Raw genomic sequence first — 20,295 nt, 5'->3', positions numbered from 1 at the left:
ACAAAAATTCCCAGAAGTTCCAGGGATAAGCTGCAGCATGTGAAATTTCAGAGGAATTGGTTTGTTTGGGGGGAAGTTATGGGAAGGAATTTAAAACTGGGTTTATCCATTAGCTGTGGATACATACAGAAATTAGAAGTACCAGGGGAGTAAAATCTGAGCAATGGAAAAGAAAGGGAATTTTTAGTCAATGTTTAAAACACTTCGGTTTTGCTATCACCTGATAAATAGTGAATGAGATAAAAGATCTCATTGTTAAAGATACATAGCTGTCCCCTCAAGTTCTGAGAAAGGGATACCTGATTATCTGTTTAATGAGGTATTGTACTTTTCATATTCAAATGAGTGTTGCCTTTGAGAGATACCCAAGGGACTTTTTTCAAAGTAGCAGCCATGTTAGTCTGTATTCGCAAAAAGAAAAGGAGTACTTGTGGCACCTTAGAGACTAACAAATTTATTTGAGCATAAGCTTTCGTGAGCGACAGCTCACTTGCACAAGTACTCCTTTTCTTTCTAAGGGACTTTAGACTGTGATATCTGAGAACATTTCCCTCACATGCTTGTTTTATTACTTGCTGTCTGGTTCTTGAGAATGCATTTACCTTATCAAAGCTCTTTGCTCTCTGTTCATTAGAAGCCTGGAAAAAGATATCAGTGACAGGAATTGGAAATTTTCTTAGTTCAGATTAGGAGTTACTGGTTTTGTATCAGAGAATCTTCTACACTCCCTCTAACGGAATGCTAACATGTATTATACTGTTCCACCAGAAGGTAGCACTGTATATACCATACCTTATTTAAGCTAACCTTAGCCATACTTGTCAGTGCATTAAAGGATTTTATGATGAACACATCTGGTGTGTATCTTGCTCAGAAGTAAGCTCTGTAGTCATAGACAGGAGCATGATAGGGTGTCAGAAGTAAACTAGTGCCAGCGGAGAAGAGAAACAGAAGAAACAAAGCAACAAAGATTGCAGGATCTCATCAACATCCCCCTCCACTGCCCCAGAGAACATCAGTTATGACAAAACTTCACAATGGACAGATTGGAAGCAGTATTTTGCAAGATTTCAATTGCAAACAAGCTCCACAAAGAAACTGGAGATATACAGGAATCTTCTTTAATTCATGCTGTGGGGAAGTAAGCAGAGCATATATTTAAATCCTTTGACTTTACTGAAGACAGTCGCTAAGATGATTATGAAAGGATTCTGAGCTATGTTTGAAGCATACTTTGTACTTCAGAGAAATGTGGTTTAAGAAAGAGCATGTTTCCACCAGATAATTCAAGAACAAGGAGAACATGCTGGATGTTTTATAAGAGCGCTGCATACATTGGCTGAAAACTGATTTTGGCATTGCAGAACATGAAAATATCAGAGACACTGCTTATTGGGTAAACAGATAAAAAAATCTTTCACAGCAGCCACCATTGAACACAGACTTAACCGTAGACACAGCTATTCAAATAGCAAAGCAATCTGAGCTGGTGAGACAGCAAAACCAAGAGCAACTTGCCAAACTTAAAAAAACAAGAAGCTAGTTTAGAAGCAGTAGAAAGACTCAGCATGACTCTAAAAAGTCATCATCATAAGACCCCTGCGACTAAAAGGGACACATTCCAGCCTATACTCACAAGGTGTTGAAAAAGTCATATCCCAAGAGATGATGCATCTCCAGCCAGAGGAAAAGTGTATAATAAATGCACAAAATATGGACATTTTGCTGCTGCTTGCCACACCAAAGCCATCAGGGAGTTTACATATTACAGACAATCAAAAGCTATTATTTTTGGGAGCTATTGTTTGTCATGTCACAATCTGCCTGAAGAGTGAAACTGAATATTCATGGCAAGACTGTTGACTTTAAAATTGACTCAGGAGCTGATGTCACAATCATCTCAGAAGGGACATACAATCACCTTCAATCCCTCCCAGAGCTGATGTCACCTGACACAGTTCTGACTAGCCTTGGAAATATCCTGAACTGCATAGGCCAGTTCACTACAGAAACAACTTACAAAGACAAAAGCTTTGAATTCAGAATGCATGTGATCAAAGGAACAAAGACCAACAACTTTCTCAGCTGCAGTGTGGCAGCCATGATGAGACTAATGAGAAAGGTGAAGAATTTGATTGCGGATTTGAGGATACTGGGCTTTTGAAAGGAGATCCCATACAAATCAATTTAAGAGATAATGCTGAACCACACCAAACACCCCTACCAGACAGACCTTGGAAGAAACTAGCTGCAGATTTATGCCAATTGAGAGAACATCCTTACTTGTCATAGTGGACTGTTTTTCCGGGTACATGGAAATAATGTACTTGAAAGACATAACATGTCACAGTGAAATAGAGATACTGAAGTGCACTTTTGCTCACTCTGGTATTCCAGAACATCTAGTGATGGACAACAGACCACAGTCCACTCCAGCAGAATTTAAATCATTCTGAATGAAATATAATTTTAATATTATTAGCAGCCCACATTACCCACAAGTGAATGGAAAGGGTTGAGAGAGCTGTATAGACAGCCACAAAAATCCTATAGCACGAAGATCCATTCCTTGCTTTTCTGAGCTACAGATCAAGACCAGTAGCAACTACTGGATACAGTCCAGCATAACTCCTAATGGGGAGACAGCTCAGAACTACTGATCCCATTTTGGAAAAGACTCTATCTCCAAAGTGGCCAGACATGGAGAGAGTAGCCCAATTGGATAAAAAAAGCTAAAAGAGCTTATGGATTCTTTTACAACGGAAATCACTCAGAGAGCTTTCAGGTCTAGAACCTGGTTCTGTGTTCATGACAAATTGGATGGAGAAAAAGGATGGACAACACCAGCTGTTGTAAAGAAAAAGAATTCAGTGCCTCAATCATATGTGATTGAGATGGTCAGTGCAGAGTTCCACAGAAACCGTTGACATCCACAGTTTGTTCCTCAGAAAGAACAATCAACAAAACAAATTCTACAGATGGTGGATGCAGAACAAGATGACGATAACTCAGATTCCAAACCGACCACGGCCAGTTGTTGCAACTAACAGACAGCCAGATGACCAAACTGTTACACATTCGGGTCATGTAATGAGAAAACCAGTACAATTCAAAGGTACTTAATAGTAGGAATGTAGAACTTAAAGGGGGAGATGTAATGGAATGCTAAACTGTATTATCTGATTGAACTAACCTCATTATCCCTAGCCTGATTCTTGCTTGCATATTTATACCTGCCTCTGGAAATTTCCACTACATGCATCTGACGAAGTGGGTATTATGCTTATGCTCCAATACGTCTGTTAGTCTATAAGGTCCCACAGGACTCTTTGCCTGTATTACATTGTTCATCCAGCAGGGGGCTCTGTGTGTAACATACCTTATTTAAGCTAACCTCAGCCATACCTAGCAGTGCATTAAAGGATCTTGTGATGAACACATTGGTGTGTGTCTTGCTCAGAAGTAAGCTCTGCAGTCAGTCTATATCTGATATAGGAGCAAGACAGTCCAAACAAAGAATTTTCACATAAACACCAACCAACATATTTGAACTGCATTGCAGAAAATTTTCCTTTAGCTCTAGTGCTTGAGTGTCTATTTTCAATCCAACAATCCTTGCTTCAAGTCCCAGGAGAAGCAGAGGGCCCCAACACACGCAGTGGGCTCAGGTGTGTGTAAAGCTTGGTGCTGTTTAGTTTGTGCCTGCTGGAATGGGATAGATACCAAGTATTTATGAGCTGAAAGCGTATCCCTTTCTGAATGTAGGAGCGGGTCTGTATATGGCAGTTTTGCCCTCTAGTGGTTAGAAGTCAGGAAAAAAGCTTTTGGAGCTCAGGGTCTTAGGTTCTAAATCCCTATAGGATTCAGACCCACATTAGCTGCCCATTTGCAGGTAGGTTTAGTATGTGTGCATGCTTGATGGAGAGGATATAAAAGGACAGTAATTCCCTAACTCACAGGGGTGTAGTGAGGATAAATCCACAAACGCGTGAGAGGTACTCAGTATTAGGGTGATGCATACCATGTAAGTACCTAGATAGATAGAAACCAATACCATAGAGGCTATATAAAAGCCCATGAGAAACCGAGATTTGGGGTGGTAAAGTGGATGACACTAAGAAAGAGAAAAATTAGACTGATTATAGGGAAAATATTCTGAGAGTTCAGGATTCTTCCCGACAGCAGAGGTGAGGTGGAGGGGAGGAGGTCACACGGGGTCATGTGCCCTGCCAGATTTCTGCCAGGATTTTCATTTATTTTTTTGTGAGGAATGGGTTCAAAATATGTGCCCCCCCATTACCAACAGTTACATGTTGCCTCTGCCTGACAATGTGTTTTCTAGTTATTTATCCCATCTAATTTTTAGAATACCACAAGTGATGTAACTTTCACCACTTCCCTTGAGAGTTTGTTCCACAGCTTAATGCTTCTCGCTATCAATAAGTCATTTTTCTTATAATCAGCCTAAATTTTCCCTCTCTTAATTTCATCCCATTATCTTTCATTATATCTGCTTGGTCCACTCAGTGACCAAGCTTTCCTAGATAATGAAAGCATGCATGTGAGAAGGCAGGTGACTAAGGTGTCAGAGGTTTCAGAATTTTGACTGTGGAATTGTAGAGACCTAAATGAGAAAAGACTAGTATACAGTCTCTTCAAGAAAAGGATACATTATAAAGCAGGGCTACCATATAACTTGTCATAGGTTTTCTTAGGACACACTGTACTGTTTCATAATTAAATACAAACAGCTACATTAAAAAAACATTGACACTGCAAACTGAGGAAGGTAAAAATCTGGAGTTAAGATTCTTATTTCATTCTTAAGTCCCTCTTCTGTGCTTTATTAGTCCAACAGACATGCTATAATCTAGTCACTTTTTTCTATGAACTTCCATATAGCACCTTTCAGAGAACACCAGACTTTCCCCCCACAGTGTTCAATCATTTGTCCTTCCCTGTCCTAGAAGGGATAGTGAGGAAGACTGTCTTCAGCCACATTCATTTAGGACTCTGATCAACGTCCCCATTATGCTCAAAGGTTAAGTAACTTGTGCAATAGCTTTTGCTGCTACTAACAAGGTCAACTACCCAATCCTGTAACAGATCAGCACACAAAACTCCAACTTCAATATGGGTTCTGTACACATAATGGCAGACCCTGTAACTTTCACATCCAATAAATACCATCTCCTCATTTTCCCCTCTCTCTTTCAGTGCTGATCTCAGTCTCAAGACATCTGAAATTTTCAGACTTTGGCATCCAAAGCCAAAGTGTTACTTTGGTTCCATGCACCCATTCATTCTTGTATTGGGGTAGTCCCTCTACAGAATCCATCTGTCTGGCAATACGGAAAGAAGAACCCAGCTGCAGAAATTAACTGGACAAAAAAGAAACCTTGAATATTCACCAGCTTTTTGATTTTCTATGTAGAATACATTTTGTTCACAGCTTTCTGTGATTTTTGTATCCTAAATATACAGTGCTGCCTCATGTATTATTGTTGGAACAGATGTGAATTCTAGAATGCCAGTGCATTATTAATCCAAATGATTTTATGATGAAAGCTTAACAAGACTAATCAGGCAAACTCTTTCAAAACACTATAAATGTGTTTCTCTTCACTGGGCTGCATATTAATTTTAAATAATAATTGTACAGAATCCACTGCATCAAGGGGATTAAACAGAACAAATAAACTGTATCAGAATGGATAACTCTTGGCTGCTGAGGAATCACAGGAATGCCAGCAGCGATAAAAGGCAATCTGTAATTGCTAAAGTATGAAGAAGAATGTACCTAAGAACTATATTGTGTTCTAAGTAAGTGTCTCTCTCATTGGTGACTAATTTTTTCACGTGGCTGTAATTAGCCCACATCTGAATGCTCTGATGCAGCCGGATTCCAGAAGCTGTCATTCTAATAAAATATTCTTCAGCTGCAAATCCAGGAATTTATCACCTACCTCCTAATGCTAAATCCAAGTCAATCCTATTTAACAACCAGAATAGTCATTATTAGCTTGTCAGCACTTTAATTTCCCTAAATGATTTCAGCTGACTTTTAGTAAGCACTGCTTCCAGTTAAAGTTTAACAAAATTAACTCACAGCAATGCTGACCAGCTTTGAGTCTATTTGGGAAATGGACTAGAATGAGTTGTTTATTCTTTTATGTCTTTGCAATTGATTTTTTTTATGGTTAATTTATTTGCTTTGAAATGAAAACCCTTAATCGTGGATTAGAGATTTATAGCTATAACATTTCAAGTTGTTTCCCGTATTTAAAAAAAATGATTATTTTAATAATATTGTCTGAATGCATACCACTTTGTGCTCTGACCTCGGTAGCTCTTACAAGTTAAACAGGGTCAAGTTAGCTTGGTACTTGATTTTGAGACCTATGGAACTGGCTGGACTTGATTCTCCACTGCCTTGCACCTTGTGTGGCTGTTTACACCTGGGTGTAAAATGCCACCATTCTGACCTGGCAGTGCTTTACATTTAGTTTTCTCAAGTGTAAATGACTAACTAACATGCAACTAATGGAGATTCAGGGCCCCAGAGTGCTGCCAGATAGTTACTGTGATTATATAGGCACTTCTCCTCATTCTGAGTCAGTAGCATTGAACCAATGCCTCAGCAGAGCATCTAGGCACACAAGGTAACAGGTTTGGAATGAGGTACTGACTGCTTCCAGTCAAAAAAAGATCCCACAAGAGATGAGTTGCCTAGTGCCCTAGCCATATTTCAGTATAGCTAGTTTCACACTGCCCAGCTAAGTGTCTTCTACCATTTCAAATCAATACGGTATTTTTCACTTCCTGTCTAAGCTATTATTATACATTTTCTGGGGTTCAGCCCACAGGTGGCTCCATTTCAGCGGAATCCCTATGTATGGTTTGTAAAACTCTCTACGAACATTTGGGATGAAAAGCACTAAATAAATGTGAGACGTTATTTCCTTTTCACATTGCCCTAAACAAACAAATTGCTAAAGGTGTACTAAAATGAAAGAGATGCCTTATATATTGGACTTGACACATAAAAGTATTTTATAAGTAGTGAGACTCCACAGAGACAATATGGGAAACATGGTCAATAAAAGTGAGAAAAGGTGAGGATTGGAAGGAGTTGTTGGATGCTTTTTGGTTGTTCGCTGTAGGTTATGGTGTTATGGTTTTATTCAAGTTTGTACTCATGAAATCAGGTTTCCACTAAAGTGCTAAATGTACAGACAGTGTCCATCGTGGTCTTTTCTTTCTTACATTTTCACTGCATACTACAATTTTTAAATCCAAAAATATCATCCCACGTGTCCTATTTTTCCTAGTAGAAAGCTATGAAAATTCTTTGACTGAAAAAGTGTAACAGGATTCTCATTAGGCTTTCCTGCTCTCTTTACTCTTTGCAATAGATCTTGCACTCTCCTATAGACCCTCTAATGCTTTCCACAAGTTCCATTTTAGGGATGAAATATGAGCATCTCCTTTAACTCATGGCTGGATCCAAAGCCCATTGAAGTAAATGTGTTTTGGATCAGGCACAAGAGACTTACAGAGAAGCCACAAGACAACTTGCATCCCGACACCCAGCACAACCAGAATCAGAATCCACAGCACGGTGGATAAAAGAAATTCCTATATGGTCAGCTGAAACTGAGACCAGCATGGTGGCATTTCTTCTCCTTCGCCCGACCCTTATACAGCAACAAGATCAAGAAAAGAAGGGAAAAGCGTATATTTATTTCCCCTCAAATGTGTATCACCAACATAGGATCGTGAATAAAATGATTCCTAACAGGGAGGACTTACATCAAGCCCTAAGCAAACACCCAGAGGGACTCAAATGGGTAGCTTCAGTGAAGGTGCTTCACAGGTGAAGCTCTTCCTCTATTTCTGTCTAGACGGAACCTGAGGATGGCGAGCAGGTTTCTGTGGTAGCAAAAATGGTTACACACCACTGGGAAATCATGCATTGGCATCTGCTTATGTTAGGACTGATTTGACTATCTTCTTCATCCCCAGTCTGTCTCTCGCAAAAAGACAGCTGCTGTCAGGTGCATGTGTTAAGCTACTCTAGCCATACAAGTTAATTATGCTAGATATTTGTGTGCAATTCAGAGTAATCCAAGATAGATGATTGATCCTTACTTTTAGCATCTTGACTTTTTAAACAATCACTGTCAAACATGATTCAGAAGAGACCTTACAGTAAAACAAATACCTTTTATTTGGAGACTTCAGAGAAATACCCAGTAATTAATATTTAGTGCATTGTAATCTGTACCCCTATTTTCAGACAAGTAAAATTATTTCTACTACATTTTACAATATCCTGAACAGATTTGCTGCTCAAGATATTTTCTTAATTGTTACTCTAGTTTTCCATAGAGGGAAAGATGGACTACACCAAAAAAACAAAAACCACCCCTTGTGAGCCAAGAGGAAAACAGAATGTAGAATCTCCATTTCTCAGGGCATTAGGTAAATAGACCACTCACCATAAGTAGTGATTGGAAAGATGTAATGTGTGAAGCTGATGTTCTACCATCATCCTAATATGAAAGAAAAAAGACAAACCAGTGTTTGTGGAATACACAGAGCCCACACAATGTTTGTTGGGCTTAAAATCCTTTACCTCTTCCAAAGTACTATCTTGGTAGCCAAGTATGGAGGAAAGTTCCCAAAGGGGAAGAACAGATGGATTGATTGAAGTGACCTATTAACAAGAGAGCTGCTGGATCAATTAAGAGCAAGCTATTAGAGATAGAAAGAGAAAACTATTTCCTGTCTCTCACTCTAGGTGGTTTTGCTACACTTACTCCACCTCCCAGAGCTGTAGAACACGGTCTAGGTGGAACGTAAGTAAGATGATTACACTTCCAATCGTGAAATGGATCTGCATGTGCAAATGCTGGTGTGGTTCCCTCTGCAGATTTAGGACCTAAATACTCAATCTGTTCTGGTCTATTGTAATTTCCTTTTTGTGTGTGATTCGTTTCTTGTGAAATACAATGGTCACTATTAAAAGGTCAGTATTCATAAATAATTCCATACTGGTGGTATTGGAGAAACTGTAGTCACTGTCTCACATTTAGAACAGGAAACGACGGCAATATCTGAGATACCTCCATGCACTAACAGTAAATATCACCTGTTTACAGGCAGCGGCAGTGTGGACACCAATGCCAACCTGGAATTCTCTCCCACCCAGTAGTCCTGTTTGACCCTGGTAATAATGGAAAAATTAACTGTGCTTTGTAAGTCATGAGCAATGAGTAACCACCACATGCACAGAAGAATTTTCATATTTGAACGTTATTTCAGCTATTTAAATACTTTAGGGCCCGAAGTTTCCATGGGAAAAGAAATCAGTGTTCCAGACTCCCAAGTATTACAATGATTCACATACAAAAAATGTCTGCCCATATCGCTAGTATTTCCTAAAAATAGTTACTATCTGCCAATTTACACACAGATCCATCTCCAATAGAGCGCTTTATATGCCAACAATATGCTTCACAACTGTCCTTAATTTAGATTTATAACAGAATTTCTGCAGATAAACACAAGTTAGCAAAATATTGGTTATACTACAGGACTTTCATTTTTCCTGGAGAGGGGGAGATGCCAAATTGTGATAGAACCCCAAGAGGCCACAAAGACTAAGTTGTAAGTCCCCAGACACTGTATAGTGAGTCCAGTAAGCAGTTCTTTTCCCCTGCCAGAAGGATTGTGGCTGAGTTGCTGCATCTGCAAAACCCAAAGGCCTTGGCTGATCAAAATTACTTTCTATCTGGGTACAAGCTTTATGGTAGTTTGCTTCCCAATCCCTGAAAATCATAAAATATTTACAAGTCTGAGTATAAGTCCCAGATGAATACATTAACTATTCTCTTACCTTCAGAGCTCATTAGCAACAGAAATGATTATTCTGATGCTATTTTATATTTTATAAATACTGCATTTGCTGAGCCTGCTGTGCTACTCCAGATTGTTACATTTCCTTTCTTACTTTTATTTTAGAAGGTGAATTTTTTGTCCCCCCCCATATGCATAAAATATCCCACTTTCTTGAAAAACAAGTTAACCTAGTAAGCAAGAGGATGCAATGGGTTTCTGCAAAATCTGCCTAGACAGGGAGATTTACTGTTAAAATATTTCCTACCCATTTTTTTTTCAGGATCTTTCTCACTAAACCATCACTGACAGCTTCAGTGAGTCGAAAACTGTTGTTTTAATTCAACTAGTAAATGTTTACAGCCTAACCTGAATGATAATACATGTAGAATTCCAGGGCGGTTACAGAAAGAGTGAGGAGTTAGGATGTAAGGGGCCAGATTCTCTACTGGTGTAAACTGGTATAGATCCATTGAAGTTAACGGAGATGATCATTTACACTAGCTAAGGATCTTGCACAAGAATTTTCTCTAACTACTTTTACTCCATTAGTAACTCCGTGAATAAAAGTCGCCCTTGGATCTGAAGAGGTCTGAATCGCCTTGCCCATGAATAGGAACAGAATGGAATCCTCATCTATATGAAGGTAAAGACCCCTCAATGGCAATTGGGCGCACCCTCTAATATCCTTTGACCTGGGGGCCCAAGTATTTGTAAATGTTTTGTTGGGCTCATCGCAACCTTTACCTTGCTGTGATCTCTCTCCCCTTCTAACCATATTAGCTGTGTTGCTTATCAGCTTGGGAGGCTGAGAATAGTGGCCCCAGTTGAATATTTGGTACCTGTGATGGGCAGCACAAGCTGTTTTAGGTCAATAATTCCCCCTTTCTTCCTAATTTTCTTGCTGGACTACAGCAAACCCTCCTTGTCCCTGTAAAAGGTGTAGGGACAGTGACAGCTGCTTATGATCCAGTGGTTAAGGCACCAGCCTGGGATTTGGGAAACTTGGGTTCATCCCCCTCCTTTGCTGCAGACTTGGTCAAATCTTTGTGCCTCAGTTCCCCATCTGTAAAATGGAAATAATACACCCTCCTTACCTCATAGGTGTGTTAGGAGGATAACTACACTACAGGACATGAGGCACTCTGAGACGACAGTAATCAGAGCTTTATAGGTAAGGCTGACAGATAGCCATTGCTCCCAGAGCCATAGGAAGGGTTACAATAATTTTGAATCTTTGCAATCTAAGCTAGATCTTTGGGGTTCCTAGATGTGAATCTCCTGAAAAGAAAGCAGGCAAATGGGAATTCCCCCTCCACAGCTTATCTGGGTTGGTGGCTGGTCCGTGACTGCGCATTATTCATCAGGGAAGGAAACCTTCGCTACCTTAATAAAGTCAAGCAATTTAAATGAGGATTGTCTGGGTTATTTTAAATTGCTGCATTTCAATTATATCTTTAAGTTAGATCAAGGGTACCTAGCGCGTATGGGCAGGCAGACTTGTTAGCATTTTTAGAAATTTAAATAAATAAATACATACATACATACATACATACATGTACCTTGTCAGCTGGACAGATCCCTTAGGTAAAAGTGATGAGAGCAGGCTTCAGGGCTTTGCTATTAGCTACATAACCAGCCTACACTGAGCCAAGAAGAAAAAAACGAACAAAATGGAGCCTTATTTCACCACCCAAGCATATGCGCGTATAAGACTCTTGCCAAATACAAACGTGATATTTGCTAAAATTAGAAAGTTTAATTACTGTATGGTACAAAATCTCAAAATTCTCGTGCTGAACTGATAATGTTGCTATGGAAATAAGCCTAATTACTGCAGGATGAGCAATAAACTTCTCAGAACAGCTATCTTTACAAGCAATTTCCTCTCTTGAAAGTTTCAGGCTCCCCCCCACCCCTTGAATGGGACTAAACATCTCTGTTAATTTTAATGTAATTTCAAAGGGCCATCAGCGTAGACTGTTCTGAGAATCAAAACTATTTTATAGAACTAATGGAAGGGAACAATGAATACATCAGTATATCAATGCCACAATTACAAAGAACTAAAAATAAATTTAAATCAATCTGATGCATGAAACATCCTAATAATGCTAACTTACTCAGTACGTTTTAGGTCTGTATGTGCTTCTCTCTCTTCCCCCACTCCGTGCCTTTACCTTGTGAGACTATGTTGAGGGAAGAAAAATTGTGGATAAAACCACACATGCCTGCGCAGAGAGGGCACTGCTTCTTCTTGCCCCTGGAGCTAAATCGCATTGATGTTTAGTGAATGGCTACTCTTGGAACATACGTCTATATTTAGATGTGAACAAGGGGATTCACAAGTTAAAAAATGTATTCACTATTCGCTGTCTGTCATTCATTTAAATGGCATTAATTCTCTCTATCATTCATCCTATTTTAAAAGTTGCAGGAATCCAGTCAAGGAGCAGAACCAATATCATGTGATGAAGGTGACTAATTACACTCCACGAATAACCAAACAGTGAATAGTCAACGTGAACTTTGCAAACACCCAAAGGCTGAAAATATCTCATTCAAAGTATTCCCAGAACTCAGAAGTGGTTTGCAAATTAGTCACTAACAGGAAAAGGGGGCAAATTTATTCAAGAATTTATTCACAATGAATAATTCAAACAGCTCTAATAAAAAAACTAATAGCCAAATATCCACCTTTGCAGTGTGCCAATGGTTAATCACCCTCACTGTTAAAAAGCTGTGCCTTATTTCCCAGTGAAATGTGTCTGACTGTGGACACCAGAATATTCCAGTATAGGTCTCACCAATGTCATGTACGGAGGTACAATCATTTCCCTACTTCTACTCACTACTCCCACGTTTTTAAACCCAAGGATCGCATTCGTCCTTTTTGCCATAGCATCACACTGGGAGCTTGGCCACTATGACTCCTAAATCCTTTTCAGAGACACTTCTTCCCAGGATACAGTCCCCCATTCTGTAGGTCTGGCCTGCATTCCTTGTACCAAGCCTTAATATTTGGCTGTACGGAAGCACAGTTTATTTGAATGGGCTTTGTTTACCAAGAGATACAGATCACACTGTATGACTGCCCTGTCCTCAAATTTACCACTCTGACTATCTTTATCTCAAATCTAAATAAAAATCAGTGTGTGTAAATATTTACATAACTTCAGACATTTTTGCTTTACACCAGGTATTTTGGAAAATGCAGTGATGCAGATATCACACAAAGCTTGTTTGTGCTACCAGATGGAACACTTCAATCTAATCCTCCTGGATGGCCTCACTCAAAACAAACAGTGCGGCTTATTCTAGCTAAACCTTCAGAGAGGAAGTGCAACGTGTACTGATGCAGAAGAGAAATTCTGCTGCATATTGAAATTAAATATCGCACATACACGTGTGATTCGTGTGATATAAAGGAGTGAAACCTTTCTTCAAAAGAACTTTGTCAAGTTTAGTTTTCTATAGATAGTGACACAATTGTGTTGCTAATAACAGCAAAACCAAAACAAAGGGCCTGGTTGCACCTATGTGGAAGGGGCTGTTCATGCAGATCTCTCTCATCCAGCACAGGAAAGGCAGAGGCAGCATTATCCCCCTTTCCAGGTACCTAAATCCAGCCAAAGACAGGAAAGGCGAAGAGGGTGCATCCTTCCATCCATAGCCCCAGGTTGTGTTTTCCTGCAGCCTGCTCCCAAGTGGCTAGGATTTGGAACCTCCTTTTAAGGAGGGCCCTGGGAGCAGCTGCCAGCTGTGGAAGCCATGTCAGCAGCTGGTACACACTGTGCTGCTAAAGTCACAGAGCTGTTTAAGGCAGCTTTGGCCTTCAGTAGATCTCTGGGGAGCTGCTGGTTTTGCCAACCAGCCCAGAGGCCTGTTCTATGGGAAAGCAAACCCCACCCTACTGACAGAACCACTGAGGAGAAAACTCCCCAAGGAGAGCCTTGCCGATTTCTTCCCTCTTCATCCTGTAGAAAGGGACAATCAGACCACTCTCCAGAGGGGGGGTTTAGCAAGGATCACAAATTCTCTGTATGATGGAGCACTTAGCCTTTTGTACAATGTTTGAATAAATACTGAAATCATTATACCTAGGTCACTAAATAATACACACATGCACCACTGAAGTCTACCAGGGATAGCTTCCCAGGTGTGGTAGGGCTGCACCCAGTCAAGGGGTGTGTCATAGTGTAACCCACACATCTCCTGGGTGTAGTGTTCTGTCCCATCTAGTGGCACCAAGGCCACTTAGAGAGAGAGAGTTACATGAGTCTGCTCTACAGCCTTAGCTAACAGCCAGTTGGCTTTTAGCTCATGCGGTAGAGGTTCATGCTTTAAACTCCAGAGGTCCCTGGTTCGATCCCGCCAGACGACAACTGGGGTCTGTCAGTGTTACAATAGCACGGCCTACCCAGTCAGGCTTCAGGCTAACTGCTGCTGCCTCAGTTTCCTCTTCAGATCCAGAGCCAATCACCTGCCCACATTCACCCAACCTTTCCAGGAAGGACGCACTGTCACTCACACAAAGGATACTGGGACCCAGAGGCCTCTCTCACCCCCCCATCCCACTTCCTTTTTTCTTCCCTCCCTCTCCTGGGCTAATCACAGGAGCCAACCTCCCTCCTGCAGCTGATGTTCAACTGAGCCCTCTCAGCCCTTTGTAGAGAACAAGGATCACTTCTCAGCTGAGTCTGATAAACTCAACAGGGCTGCTGGTTCCAGGCGCTGTGGCCCTTAAAGCGACAGGCCACTCTACTATAGAGCAACACACTGGCCATGCCCCAAGCCACACTTCCTCCTGCCCAGTCCCCTGCCACTTACTGCTTGGGCCCAAAGATCCTGGTTTCCTGAAGGCTAAACTCTACACTCCCAGTTAATGCTACCCCTGGCTCCCCACTCCCACCACAAAACACAGACACAGAGTAGGCTGCCTCTCCCCTGCAATAAATCAATTTAGGCGGAGCCCTACTGCTACACAGGTCTCCTTTGTTTTTGCTTCTGGTGCCTTCCTAGCATGCAAATGGCACTTGGCCTCCTAACGAGTTCTCCTCTGCCCCTGGCCCCCTGCTCCTATCCTAACTCCCAGCCTGTGAAAACAGCAGTGATTCTAGCCCTGATCTGCTCCCTGTCAACCAATTCCTCTACCTTGAAAGATGTAACAGCTCCATCTGCTTGGCTCCCTCCCACTCAAAACCAACGAGCAGCACAGAGGCTGTTCAGCTCCCTTCTTAAACAAGCAGTGGCACTGTTCTACGTGCATCCCCACACTTGCCCCTAGAGAAAGCAACAGTAGATCATTGGTTCCACTCACCCCACTTGCATGAGCAAAATTTCTGCTTTTCCTGGGCAAGCTGGTTTCTCAAGACCTGATTAGTCATGTAACACAAAAGAGAATATAATGATGACTATTGTAATATGTACAGGGGCAGACTTAAAGCCAGGCATTCAACCTTAATTTGGTGTATTTATGTCTTGAGTACGTCAACATGCAGCTTTAATATGGAATTCTTATAGGCCTGTTCTCAGCTCTCGACTTGCATGTAGCAGGGATTACATATGAATATATAAAGCGCAGCAGCCTGGAATTCTACCAGGCTCTGGGAAGGACAGGAGCAGCCAAAACACCGCTGGCGGGAGTATGAGCCGTTCTGTTCAGCAACAGCAGGGCAGTACCCAGTTCTGGCATCCACACTCAGACAACAGAACTTCAGGTTTCAAAGACTTGTCTGAAGAATCCACATTGTAAACAGACGTCCCCCCAGGTTAGCTACCCTGAGCATGTCGGCGGTGTGCTTGTTCCCCTCGGCACCGGGGGGCCAAAAGCCTTTCGCTGCTGCCAGAGGAAGAGGCTCCTTTTATCGGACCCGAGACATTTGAAAAGGTTCCTGGGATGGTTTGGAGCATTTTTTTGGATCTGGTGGTTAGCTATAAAGATACCTTACTTTTAAGTCCCTTCATTTTCAGTTTAAACCGATTTGTGCCAAAAAAATCCTGGGTTTTACAAAAAGCATTGTTCTTCCCCCCCCCCAATTTTCACCCTACTTTTGTATCATTCCAATATATATTAAAAAAACCAACAACTTGTTTTATTAGGAAAAATACAATACATTGCATGAGATATATGTATTACGATAATACCTTAGCCTGTGTATATGCAGAGCTGCCTGTTGAAGTAAGGCTATGTATTAGTCTAGAAGATAGACAACAAATAAACAGGAATGCACGCATGCATCTGAATGTACAGACGAATCTCTTGCCCACCACGTATACATTTCAAGCTGTTAGCAGATAATGGTTTAATGATCTGACACACTGAAACGGGAAGAAAATTAAAATCTGTATCAGAGTAAGTTCCAGAACACAAGCAAGTATTCAAAAGTTTAAAAAAACAAAAACGAAAACGATGAAGTTAAGCGTATGCAGTGCAAATGGTGTGGCCCAATTATTAAATGTAAATATTTATAGGCTAATAGTTTTACGTCTGCTACAGTAAACTGTTAATTCAAATGAAAAGGTTATTTGGGGATTAGAGATGTATTGTTTCCTTAAAGTCAGAGGTGGCATTGTGTTTTGAGTTCTGTTTTAGTTCTGCAGCAAACCACATTGAATTCCGTTCATCAAAGCATTAATCTACTGAATACGTTTTCCCTCTGTCCTTCCGTCCACCAAAATAAACCCAGATATTTACCCAGCAAAATTATTAATAGTTTTTCCCATCAATTTTCACCTGTTTTTGTTGTTGTAGTAATAAACACCATTAAATTCCCAGGATAAATTAAATAAAATAAAAACCGAAAATGAAGGGCCCTACTTACTTTGCATGCATACCCAGTTCATATGGGGATTTACATCACAACTTAAGAGGTAGTAGTGTTTTCTACCATATGCACACCTGCGCTGATTTTCAAATAGCCATTACTCCATTATTTTACACATTTTCTGAAACATAGCGAAGCCTTAACTGTATAAACAGGACCAAAATTTTAAGTTTAAATTTGCACATAATCCCACCAAAAGAAACACCACAGAAGTTCTTTAAAATGGGAACATTTACTTTTTCACTCTCCCTTCTCTCAAAAGTATTGGACAGGATATTGCTCAATCTTCCATAAAAAGATTGGTTTCAGAGTAGCAGCCGTGTTAGTCTGTATTCGCAAAATGAAAAGGAGTACTTGTGGCACCATGTATCCGATGAAGTGGGCTGTAGCTCACGAAAGCTTATGCTCAAATAAATTGGTTAGTCTCTAAGGTGCCACAAGTTCTCCTGTTCTTTTTTCATAAAAAGATTGTCAACTTTTGACATGGACCATGGAAAATTTCACCCCAAAAGACTGAGGTTTCAGAAAGTTATGAGCAAGTAAAAATCTGAAAGCTTGTAATGGAAACTGTTCTGCAATCTTATCTACAGCTGTTGCCTCTTGCATCCTTTAGAATACACACAGGCACACACACGCATTAATACATATGGGAACTTACAATATCCTGACAGTAGTCATTCAGCAAGTACATCCAGCAATGTATAAATCCACAAAACATTTTGGCTTCTGCTGTTTCAGGGGATAATAGATGTCTGACTGGCTAGGAGATAAATGATTACACACGCACGCACACCTGAGCAAAATGAATGGTTGAAAAAAAAAAGTCTCTGATTCTCTAAGGAAAGTGTAGGCATCACCTCAGGCCAGTTTTTCCGCTTTTCTTTTATTGATTTGCTAAAGGCAGTACTAAACGGAATGTACGGTACTGGAGACAATTACCTTCTGAATGATTGATGTGAATGCATTTGAATTTTACCATAATCTAGGCTTTACACTTCACCAAATCCAAGGGTAAAATACCCAATTTTATCCCTGATTTGATAAACTCATTTGCCTGCAAGGGTTCATACTAGATGAATTTGTATTGCTCTTGAGACAACTATCGTTTCATTATTCTCTAGTTACCACCTGCTTCACTCTATTCACAACACTTCTACATTTGCACAAATGGTAACACTGTGCTATCAATAGTTATGCAGCACACTGAAGATGAGGTTGGCAGAATTCAATTTTTATTTTTTGAATAGTTTTGATGGATAATATCAATGTTTATTTTTAAGCATTTTTCTATTTTAATCCATTTACATTTTCACAGTTTCAGGAAATTACAGGGGGTCAGAAAATTACTTAATGACACAGATACTGATTTTCAAAAAGTTAAAGCTTATTGACTCTTAAAACACAAAATTGTCATCACCACATGTCAAAATACACAAAGTAAATATCCTTAAATCAGACTCTGAAGTTCTCATGCAGCATTTTTCTTAGTTTGCTTATCTGTACATTTCAATTATTATTCATAGAAATATTTTTTTGGTTTGTATGTGTATGATGAAATTGAGGTTTACTGACATTTATCCATAAAAATCTAATCCTGCAAAGCCTAAATATGCCATGATTCATGCACAAATGACAAACAGCATGGTAAGATTTATATTTTACCTAGAGCAAAGGATATTTTAAAATGTTTCTTAAGTTCAGACAAGCACACATGTTGTGTTCAGACACAGGACTGAACAATTAAAATCTTACTAGATCAAAGTTAAATTTTCAAAGCATTTAAGCAATTTAGGAGCCTACGTCCTATTTGCAAAAGTAACACGCACTTAGGGACATGTGTCCCATTGATTTACAAAATGAGATTTAGGCTCCAAAGTGCTTATGTCCCTTTTGAAAATGGGATTTATGTGCTTTTGAAAATTTTACCCCAAATCACAAAGAGTAAGATTCTCACCCCTTTTTCATATTGAATGATACCTTATTCTGCAAAAAGAAAAGGAGTACTTGTGGCACCTTAGAGACTAACCAATTTATTTGAGCATAAGCTTTCGTGAGCTACAGCTCACTTCATCGGATGCATCCGATGAAGTGAGCTGTAGCTCACGAAAGCTTATGCTCAAATAAATTGGTTAGTCTCTAAGGTGCCACAAGTACTCCTTTTCTTTTTGCGAATACAGACTAACACGGCTGTTACTCTGAAACCTTATTCTGCAAGTGATCCCATTGAAATCAATGGGATTACTCAAGGAGCCAGGTGCCACTCAACATGAGTAACTGTATCAGACTCTGACCCTAATCATCATCATCATCATGTTCCTATTATGCCTCTGGCGTTTAGGGCAGTGACAAAGCTCCTCCACTCCTGTCTGTTTCTGGCAAGTCTTTCAATGGTTCCCCAGCTGTGCCCCAGGTTTTTCAGCTTGGTTTCCACAGCTCTTCACCATGTTGAAGCTGTAGCGTCTCATCTCTGCTGTGACCTGAGCTAGCTTCCCCGTTTCGTACATTGTCCCGTATGTTCCAAAAACCAAGTTTGGTTTTTGTCTTAGTGTTGAGCACTTTGGTCTTCATGCCAGTGGCTTCCTTTCGGCTGTCACCACTGGTAATTATATGGGTCATCACACAAAGCAATGGTCGATTTTTCCATAACATTTTTTTGTTTTCTACAGCAGTGGTTCTCAAAGCAGATCCACCGCTTGTTCAAGGAAAGCCCCTGGCAGGCCAGACTGGTTTATTTACCTGCCGTGTCCACAGGTTTGGCCAATCGCAGCTCCCACTGGCCACGGTTCGCCACTCCAGGCCAATGGGGGCTGTGGGAAGGGCGGCCAGCGTGGTCCCTTGGCCCACACCGCTTCCCGCAGCCCCCATTGGCCTGGAGCGGCAAACCGCGGCCAGTGGGAGCCACAATCGGCCGAACCTGTGGACGCAGCAGGTAAAGAAACTGGCCCGGCCCGGCAGGGGCTTTCCCTGCACAAGCGGCTGACCGGCTTTGAGAACCACTGTTCTACAGGACAGGGTTGTTAGCTCTGTGACTAACCCCCAACCCGGAGGACCAGGGTGTCTGTTTTGTCTGGCCTCTCCACCGCAGACTAATCCGGCATGGTTGAACCTACCAGGAGAAAAGCCCCCACTGACACAGACTCTGGGGATCCTTAGAGCATGCAAGCTGTCCTGCCATGACAAGGCACGGACAGCAGAGGACAGTCTGACCCTAAATAGGGCACTTAATCAAGCCCTCCTGGGGCAACAGAAACTGGACATCTAGTTTAATCTCTGTAGGCCCAATGTGAACCCTTACTCATGTTGAGTAGTACCTTACTCTATGAGTAGTGCCATTGCATGTACTGCTCAATTTAAGAGTGGCAGAACCAGGCCCACAGTGATTAAGCTCTAGGGCTTCTGTTACTCAGAACAAAAGCTGGATTAGCATGCCTTATGATTTGGAGAGATTAAAGATGGGAACATTTTTTAGCAGCAATTTTCAACAATAAGAAGAAGATTTTTAGGATTTCCATTTCAAATGAACGATGGCAGTAGCAGCACGTCTTCCCTTCATGGCGTTAGTACGCAC

The 20,295-nt window shown here is 40.8% G+C and overlaps 1 protein-coding gene and 1 long non-coding RNA gene across 2 annotated transcripts in view; one reads left to right on the top strand and one right to left on the bottom strand.

Annotated features, from left to right (window-relative positions):
• The window catches only part of MTUS2 (microtubule associated scaffold protein 2), a 470,923-nt gene that overhangs the window by 385,305 nt on the left and 65,323 nt on the right, over window positions 1–20,295 (bottom strand). The window lies entirely within an intron of this gene.
• Window positions 9,214–13,256, top strand: LOC141991028 (uncharacterized). The gene is made up of 3 exons (XR_012640317.1): window positions 9,214–9,232; window positions 10,453–10,546; window positions 13,100–13,256. It is a non-coding gene; the product is annotated as an uncharacterized LOC141991028 (long non-coding RNA).

The sequence above is a fragment of the Natator depressus genome, chromosome 1, assembly GCF_965152275.1.
Source record: "Natator depressus isolate rNatDep1 chromosome 1, rNatDep2.hap1, whole genome shotgun sequence".
NCBI lineage: Eukaryota > Metazoa > Chordata > Testudines > Cheloniidae > Natator > Natator depressus.
This window is presented reverse-complemented; position numbering and strand designations above follow the sequence as displayed.